Below are 10,011 nucleotides of genomic sequence, written 5' to 3'. Positions count from 1 at the left end.
TCTTCATAAGCTGTATACATGTAACCTTGAATAAAGAGTTTCAGCACTGAGACAGACAGGACGAATATCACATGTAGGGCTGCAGCTATCGATTATTTTTGTAATCGATTAATCTAGCACTTAATCGATCGATTAATCGATTAATCTGATTAATCTGATTTTTTTTTTTACAACCAAAACAAATAATGCATAGCGAAAATGATGTGGCTGTAAAATGATCAAGCATTTGGCTTTTATTTCTAAAAAAAACAGGTATTGGTTCCAACTCCAACATTTGGCTCCAAAACTAAGCCTATTTATTGCAATTTTTACCCATTTAGTGTTTATAAGTGCCAGTGCCAACAATAATATAACAATACAGTTTAGTCAACTTACTGTAAAACATGTATAACATGTAAAACTATGAATACAAACTTAAATAGTAAAGGCCATTTGGCCTTAGTTTTGTCTTCTTAATACAACAAAAAAAGGATTGCACCTTCTGTAAATTACCCACCTGAGAACAAAAACGCATGCCGTGTGTGTGGAAGAGTGACGCCCCAGTCAGGGGTGAGTTTCCCGAAAGCATCGTTAGTGAACCATGGTCGTTAGTCCCATTGAACTCTATTGGTAACGACGGAACTTGCGACCATAGTTCGCTTTGGGAAACGCACCCCAGACCAGTTGCTTCATTGCAGTTTGGTACGGCAGAAATAGCCTACATACAATCATTTTCAATAGAACGCTGCATTTGGCTTGCATCACTTGCATTCCGGTGCATTTTAGGTGAAGCATCCGTTCGAAAAATCGCGTCACAACATCACGTCCCTGTGTATACAGTGAATGCATGCTGAAATTATTGTTGCGTGGCTACATAAAAAGTTTAAGCATATGTGATGCATTGCCGCGATTGGTCTGACTGGCGCGTGAGAGAGACGAGAGTGCATGCGTGTGTGTGTGAAGGGGTTCTTTTTTTAGGCTATACTCTCTTACATGAATACGTGAACGTGAATACGTTTACTAGTTAAAAACATCAAACCTAAACATCATATCTATCTTTACTCTCCGCCATCTCGCCAACTAAATTCAAAATGTCACACGCTATGGTGTGCTTCCTGAACATTAAACAACGGTCCGTGTGAATCAGATCCCTGCGCGTATAGTGCGCGTCACAGGAATTTAACGAGACAGAGTTTTTGCCTCAAGGAATTTTTGTAATCGAGTTAATCGAGTAACTCGATTAATCGTTTCAGCCCTAATCACATGTGAGTCAAGCAGGGCTGTCATGACTTCTTGATTACATTGTAGTCTCTGTTTAAAAAAAACCTTGATTGCAATTTACCTGTGTCGAGTAACCAGCAAAATACCAAATGGTGCATATCCACGATGAGAATCCAAGAACCGCATTATTGGACCATTTTGTAAGGCTGCACGATATATTAAAACCTTTGAAAATCTGCATAACATAGTGTTATTGAGAGTTCAGAAAGGCTGTGATTCAGTTAAATATATGTCCTGCGGGTTTAATGTATATGTGTTGCATGCTAGGAGTATGTTGCAATTTACATTTTTGAACCAGATGTGGATTTTAATTTTATAAGGGGAGTATATCAAAATTACATCTTAGTCAGCAGGTGCAATGATATTATGCAGTGCCTCTGACCCCGTTTGCACAGGGAGCATGCCTTGCAACCATGGAGACATTTGTGAGAGACGCTGCATAATATCATTGCGGCTGCTTCACCCATGGTACGGCAGCAAAGTTCCAAGAGTATCTGCGTGCAGACGGGGAGGAGCTGAAAACGGAGCCGTGAAGTCAGACACTTTCTGCTTCTCGTAGTGATGCTCGTGACAGGGCTGGACTGAGGCTAAAATTCGGCCCTGGACAAACCCAGCCCATGCAGCCCACGAGTTCCCCTGTGAATGTTTTTGTTGGGGTTAGGGCCTTAAATTGGAGTAAATAAATGAATAAATAAAACAAGGACACTGACAAATAATGATGGATATTATTGAATTTACTACAAATGCAGTTAACAAATTTAATATTGCACTTTTGTCACAGTAAAGCACTGATTTTCATGCCGTTAAGTAAATTTAATGCTATCAAATCCTGTCATCATTTACTCACTCTCATGTTGTTCCAAACCTGTATGACTTTCTCTCTTCTGTAAAACACAAAAGAAGATATTCTGAAGTATGTTGTCAACCAAACCATTTTGGTTAAGCTACCCTTGACTCCAATTATTTTATTTTTTATGTTATACAGAAAGAAAGTAATTCATGTTTGAGTAAATTAAGACATTTTGGGTTGAACTACTCCTTTAAAACAATAACATTTTTAAAGAGTTAACACCTAATTTATGTAAGACACTGATATCTATCTTTCATGATGCTCTCATTGAAATAACATTTTACTTTAATTAAAATTCATAAGAACTATTAAAAATGTCATAAAACATATTTAAAGAAATAAAAAATAAAGCTTTGTCCTTATCCCATGGGATACAGGCTTTAGAGCTGTTTTGTTAAATTATCCTTTAATTGCCCTTTACTAGAGTAGGGTGAAGCTGCAGGCCCGGAGGCCCAACTGCACACTCAGACCTGCACGCTCAGAACAGCACTCCCAGAACTATCGTTTTTTCAGACAGTGCCACCTGCTGTTTGGATGATTTTTTTTTTTTTTTGTAGCGTGTGTAATCGTAATAATTTCTAGCAAGCAGCAACATCGGACAAGTGAGTAAGGTTATTAATTTTTATTAAAGTGATTCCTGAAAATTACCAGGTTTTATGGCATAAATCAATGTGACATCTTATTACGCCAACAAACGAATAGACTATTTTAGTATATAATGTTAGTTTAGATAGATAGTTTGACAAAATAAGCCGTGAATTGTGTTCTCCCCAGTTATTTTCAAACACGTGGTGCACAACCTATTATTGCTAGCTTAGTGTTTGATTTGATCAAAATTAGTGTCGAAAGATAGCATTATTTTATAATATTTACAGCCTGCTCTTATTTTCTGTGTTATTGTACCATTCTGGGATGCTTAATATGTTTTCTAACAAAATAAAACGTTAAAGTAAAAATGTTAAAATAAAATGTATAATATATATTACAATTATTATGTGTAACATATTTTAGTACTGTAGGTCTACTGTACGTATAGCTGTATTAACTACTATTATTTCATACTAATATTACTACTACATTTACTATTATAGTAGTAGTAGTATGTGTAGGAAAAATAATATTGCACGTTCTTTTTATTGTACTTTACAAATCTCAAAGTGGACCACACCACTCTGCCCATCAGTCATGTGCCTCCCTCCGCTGCCACGACTCTGCCCACCACTTCTGGCATTTCTAGGCCCTTCAAAAAAAATGGTCGAAAAAAAAGCAACTAAAGAAATGTCCCAAATGTGATTTGATATGCCACCATAAAAATTTAAAAAGACATATAGAACGCAAACACACCCTAAAAATGACAGACATTCGTCATCCCATCTTGACAGTGAGTGCATAGACCCCCAGAATGGAGTCTATATGGTCTGCAAAAGTATTCATGGAGCTTCTAATCCACTCCATGTGCAATTTAAAATATGGGGGGAACAACATCGTGTTTCATGTGAATTGAATGAGTGCCAGACTAATATGGAGTTGGCTTGGAGAAGTGGACTGCTGTCATACCAGTGTGTTCACCTCCGGTCAGTTACATACTGCAAAAACTTTTTAACCTCACTTTCACTCACAGAAGAAAGTTTAAAAGAAATGGTTAAAAGCAAGTGGTTTGGGCAGGACAAAATAAAACAGTGTGTTGATCGTCAAAAACTAGCCCAAGAAGAAAATGCACCACTGTCAGTTGAATCCAAGATTGGAGTCCCACCAACAAAAAGATTCATATCGGTCTATGAGCCTAATATATCATATTATAGTAGGCTGGGCAGAGTCATGGTGTCATATGACACCAAGAAGAATATATGGCATTGTCCCTGTGCAAAAACCCTGAGGTCATGCACCCATAAATATGTTGCAAAATGGCACCTCTTTCAAGTGCACCCTGATCTCTTCCGAAAGGTTCGGAGCACTGAAAGCACTGAAGAATTTCAGGCAACAGCGATGGAGGAAAGTGATGAAAGTGAGACTTACCCTCCAAAGGATGTTTCTAAATTAAAGAGCATGGTAGAATATATCCTAAAGAATAAAAAGCTACCATCTACTATTCCCAATCATTTGAGGTTTTCTTCAGTCTCTAAGGAATTTCCACAACACCTAATCCCTGATGAGACAATGTGCTACAACTGCTCAGACCGCACATTGCTCAGTGATCCTGTCTGCATTACACGTAAAGCGAAAATTCTTACAACTACAGGAATCATCCAAGGTGGATCATTGCTACAGCTTTTATTTTATTTTAATTATGAATAAATACTAAACCATGTTTTCTTTTTGTTATTTTTTTACATTCTGTATCTGCAGATATTTCAACCTACTACAAATTCTGTCCTCTCTGTGGAATGGTGTACCGTTACCAAGAGTGGGGTAACGGTTTACATAATTTCAATGACCATGTCCTCCTTGAACTCTCTCTCTGCCTCACCATAAGAAACCTGTTGCAGGTAATCATAATATTTTTTTTCCAACAATAGAATTTCTTCATAGTATTGATTTAAATAAGATGTACCGATAATGTGTGGGTGTTTTTTTTAATCATAGGTGCATACAGCAGTCAGCAGAGTAGTGGAGTACTTGGAGGTGACTACAGGTGTACAGTTCCCCTCAGCAGATACTGTTCTCCATGGCTATCTCCACTTTGAGGCCCTAACTGACCATGAATATCAGTATTCATGTGTGTCTTGTGGTGACCATCCACCTGTGGTCATAATGGACCTCCACAAGAAGGCATCCTTTCATCTTTCCGGTAAATTCCTTTTATGGGTATAAGTTGCAGAGAGGTAACCCAGATAGCAAGCCATGATCCAAATAATGTTGAATCAATATTAATTTGTCAACGTTAACATAATTGAATCAATATCACTTTTGCACCCTCAATTAATGTTGAAAAAATGTTGACATTTCAACAAAAAATCAATGGTAATGGCATTGAATCAGTGTTTGAACTCTCAGAAAATGAAACACAACTACAACTGACTTAAAGCCACACAGCCTGAAATCAACTGAAGATAAAAGAAGACAATAAATCTCTCAAGATCTCAGCAGAAGTTCTTTTTGAGAATTAACAGGTTTAGATGTTGATGTTTTATTGAAAATGTTTGGTCACCATTTTGGTGGTCAGTGTTTCCTTTAGTTGGGCAGTTTGACTCTTGGCTTTTTGTGTGAGTTTGTGCTCTAGTCTAGATGTTATCAACATCTAAACCTGTTAATTCTCAAAATGAACTTCTGCTGAGATTTTGAGAGATTTATTGTCTTCTTTTATCTTCAGTTGATTTCAGGCTGTGTGGCTTTAAGTCAGTTGTAGTTGTGTTTCATTTTCTGAGAGTTCAAACATTGATTCAATGCCATTACCATTGATTTTTTGTTGAAATTTCAACATTTTTTCAACATTAATTGAGGGTGCAAAAGTGATATTGATTCAGTGATGTTAACGTTGACAAATTAACATTGATTCAACATTATTTCGATCATGGCTTGCTATCTGGGAAGTCTTTGGTTTATATTATATATTTATTTTCTTTAGTGAGTGACCTTTCACAACCTCCACAAGATTTTAATGGAGAGGTGGATTTAGATCTGTTTTGGAAGGCACTGACAGAAGAACGGATTGCTTGAGGATTTTTTTCAAGTAAGGAAATTAAATATACCAGAAATAGCATGTCACCATTATTTAATTTCATAAGTGTTTTCAGGGGTAAAATCTAAATTCTTTGATGTACTAACATGTTTGTTTATCCCACAGGCCAAAAAAACAACCCATTTTGTGTTCCACCTAGTTACAACTTTTGGGCACCCTGGATTGGGAGTAAGACACACCGAGCGAATGTTGTTCTCAATACTGAATTTGAGAAAGTGCACAAAGCTAAAACTGCAGACCGGACAGAAATAACCGTCTCTGAAGATCGCTTAAAAGACGAACTTTCGAAACAGAAAGTAAAAAATTTCTTGCTAATTTTGTATTATTTGTCAGTGTTGGCATTTTATTTCACACATGTTCTTTATGTGATAGGTGGAAGTGATAAGAAGACTGTGTCAGGAGTGTGGTTTAGATGCCAAAGGCTCTCGCACAGATCTACTCCTGCGACTTTCGGAGGAGATGAGGTCAAGGGAGGCCTATGACAAGGTTTTTGAAAAGATTTGGGCTGCTTCAGGTAAACATCAATGTTGCACATTGAAATATTACGAATAATTCAGAAATGTGCAAAGTCACATACCCATAATGGGCCCTATTTTCCGCTTGGCACTGGTTGGGGAGTGACTGGTGGTGTACAGCTTTAGGGGGTGTTGGAGGCGGCCTGGTCTGACACTTCGGTGTGTTGTGGCCTCCGTGTGGCGGAGTGCAAGCCTAATCAACGTATGCACATCTGCTAATGAATCAGTTTTTGCATTAATATTAACACGTTCATTAAATAATAGGCTGCTATAAAGACATTATTACAGTCAGTGTGTATACAATATGAAACTCACTGGGTAGAGGCAGCTGCTGATTTTTTGAAAGCCATTCCATTATGCAACCTCTTTTAGCAGCAGAAGCAGTGTGTGTACCTTTCACCTGAAGACGGGAAAACCTGTCCTCTCCTCACTGTCTTCTTCTCCCGCCTCTCCCCTCTTCTCACCACACCTTGTTCTCTTTTGCTGTTACTACATCCATGACACTTTCTGGGTTCATCCAAAAGCAGTGTTTAAATCATTGCTCTTTGTCTTGGACCAAAGTATGGCAAAGTACAGTATGAAATTCATGGTATAATGGGTGTACTCACTGTCTAAATAAATCCAAAAAAAAGATTATAAATGAAATATGAATAAAAAATAACATGAAATATGATGTAATGTAGGGCACACTGATTATATCATTCAGTTTCAATTTAGAGGGCTTTCCCAAAGTTGAATTGATTGGATGTAGTAGGGGCAGGGTGAAGGCACATCCATACAGGTGAGGGGTGAGGTCCGGAGGACCACAGGTCCGGACAGGGCATAACATAAAGTAGTTCATAAAGAAAACATTATTCTTACACCGTGGGGAAAGTGGAGGAAAAGTGAGTGAGAAGGGAGAGCGCTGTGATTTGCTCAGAGCAGAGACGCCCCTTACTCTGAAGCACTACATCTTTAAAGTTTTTTCAGCCCCAGTTCAGTTTCTCAACATCTACTTTAAGGTCAACGCCACTGCCCTACATCATAACCTATGATCATTGTAGGGCCCAATGTCATTCATGGGATTAGAAAAAGTGTTTTTAACAATTTTTAACAATCTTTGTTGTATGTTTGTCTGTTCCAGGAGGTTGGGCTGTCATCATGTGCCCTTGTGGCATAGTGTACAGTATAAAATGTAATCTGCGAGCAGAAAGTCCACGGGATTTTGCAGATATGCTTCTGTCTTGGAAGCATCTGCCTAATATTGTAATTTACGACTTTGCCCGTGGACTATCCACCCACACAAACCTGAGGCAACCACATAACTTTCACACCTTTCGAAGGAAGGTTACTCAAACCAACCCCTGAAAATATTACAAAAGCAAAATCAGGAAACCTATAGGTTACACTGCCGTGGCTCACTGCGAAAAAGCAAAGTCCAGATCCAGATGGTCATCCAATAACTGGTTCTGCAGAACACTATGTTCTCTATGACCGCTTTCACGAAGACAACACAAAAGATCCTCGTGATTCACTGAGGAAGCTTCGTCTTGTGCCTCAACTAGCTGGCAAAGTTAACAGTCAGGCTGCAGAACAGCTTTTTTCAAAGCTAAAGAAAAATAACTACTTTATGAACATGGCATTACCATCCACACATGTTTTCCTCATGCGAAACATCATCCACCATTACAATGTCAGAAAAAATGAGAAACGTCTTCATGACATAAAAAAGGAATTCAACACAAACATTCACATGAATGTCCACAGCCAGGTTGTGTTAGGTAAGGTCTCCCTTACTCATATTTGTGTAACAAATACAGCACTATATCCTTAACTAGGGCTGGGCGATATATCGCATGCGATTGTCACGCGCATTTCGTCAGTAAAGCCGGTTCCCTGATTACCGCTAAATCGCCATCACCTGCTTTCAAATGGAGCGGCATTTAATACCGACTGTACTTATGTGTATATTTGTATTTTGTAGATAATCCGTTCACCACAGAGAAATGCATGGACATGTGAATTGGTAATTTGACTGTTCGGTCCAGTTGCTAAATGTCAAGTTTCTGTTCTCTGGTTTGATGTGTTATTTTTCTAATTTTGGTGCTTTAATGTACTTTAAGGACCACTGACAGAAAATGTTGTGACTGCACAAACGACCGCTGCATCACCAGCAATAACATCAGTCACATCTCCTCAGTCATCAGCAGGGGCGCAGATAGGAATTTGTAACTGGGGGGACCAAGCTGTCAGCAAATGATTTAAACTCAATTAGTTATTTGGCGTAATTTGGGCTTTAACTTGTGCTCAAGTAGTTACTTTGCAAAATTTGGGCTAATGCTTTGCACTTAAAAGCCATTGGGGGATTCTTATTTGGAATCACGGATAAACAACAATGAACAAAGGTAAACAAAGGCCTACCTGATCACCACTAGCAATGCATGATCAGACTGTTATTTACTAGTATGCCAATCACCCACCAAAACTTAATTTGTCTTTAGCAAAGTATGTTTTATTTAAACATTTGCTTATCTCAGCATAGAAAGGCTATCATTATGAACAAAAAAAGCAAAGAACCTATGTGCAAAATAATAATAATAATAATAAAATAACAACAACAACATATTTACATAAATAAAAATAAGTATGTATACGGAGTATGAGAAATTCCGTCTAGTGCAGCCAAACAAATTTACTTAATGAAGGACCCAAAAACATCTCTCCTCCTTTCATTACCCTGAACATACTGCTGGGCAATTTCTTGTCTGTCCAGTCTGTCAAGTCTAAAACTACTATTTCAAATGTCTAAGAATAACTAAACATTTGAAATTTAAGTGTTAATTACAAGTTTGTTGCAATTTACAGAAAATCTTTCAAACGATTTTTTTTTTCATCCTAGCCCATAATTTAAGAATCTATATCCTCCGTTGCTCCATACAAAAAACAAAAAAAAACATGATTTCCTGCTATAAGAGGATGTCAAAAGTTTATGTAGGCCTTTATTTGTTGTTTGCATAAACCTTGCACCACACACATTTACTTATTATAATTATTTTTATAGTGGCTTGCATGACAGTGAACTCAATTTATACAGTACAATGGGTTAAATGATCAGATAAAAAATTATTTCCATTATGTTTGGCTAATTGACTACCATTCATATAACCACAGTTTTACCACAAATACCATGGTTAAACTCGGTTAGAGTAGCAAAACCATGGTTAATTTGTGGTTACCATGGTTTAACTATGGTTTAACTACATGGTTTAACTACATTTTTTTGGTTTTATTGTAGTAAAACCATAGTTCATTTTCGTAAGGGCATTATTGTCAAACTAGCTATTCTCCTTCAAAAAAATCTAACCTGCCACATATGGGAAAGTCAACAGGCACAGGATACTTACATTGTTTGTTTTTTTTAAAAACGAGGTGATTGTTTTTTGTCTCTTCTTTCCGAAATCACCGACTCAGTCGGTGTCAGCTCAGTCATAGTATATGATCACTATGGTTACCGCTCTAAGTCCTACAGGCACGATTGAGGCAGCTACCAGCTCCTCCGCGCCAAGTCCGCGGTTTTCCATATGGGTTTTCCCGCAGAATTGGGCTACTTCATCACTATTTCCGCGGGCTGTTTTTCATGTCGCGGGTTGAAGCAACACCAAAGTGATTTTTACCGGGGAAGCAGTCCCCCTGAAACGCGATTGGGCTTGTTTTGAGTAGCAATTGGG

At 37.9% G+C, this 10,011-nt stretch overlaps 1 pseudogene; it reads left to right on the top strand.

Moving 5' to 3' along the window:
- Positions 1–1,349: 1,349 nt before the first annotated feature.
- Positions 1,350–8,677, top strand: LOC125244404 (annotated as a pseudogene).
- The last annotated feature ends 1,334 nt before the right edge of the window (positions 8,678–10,011 follow it).

This window comes from Megalobrama amblycephala, linkage group LG14 (genome assembly GCF_018812025.1).
Source record: "Megalobrama amblycephala isolate DHTTF-2021 linkage group LG14, ASM1881202v1, whole genome shotgun sequence".
Classification (NCBI taxonomy): Eukaryota; Metazoa; Chordata; class Actinopteri; order Cypriniformes; family Xenocyprididae; genus Megalobrama; species Megalobrama amblycephala.
The sequence above is the reverse complement of the archived record's forward strand: the minus strand, read 5'-3'. Positions and strand labels throughout refer to the sequence as shown.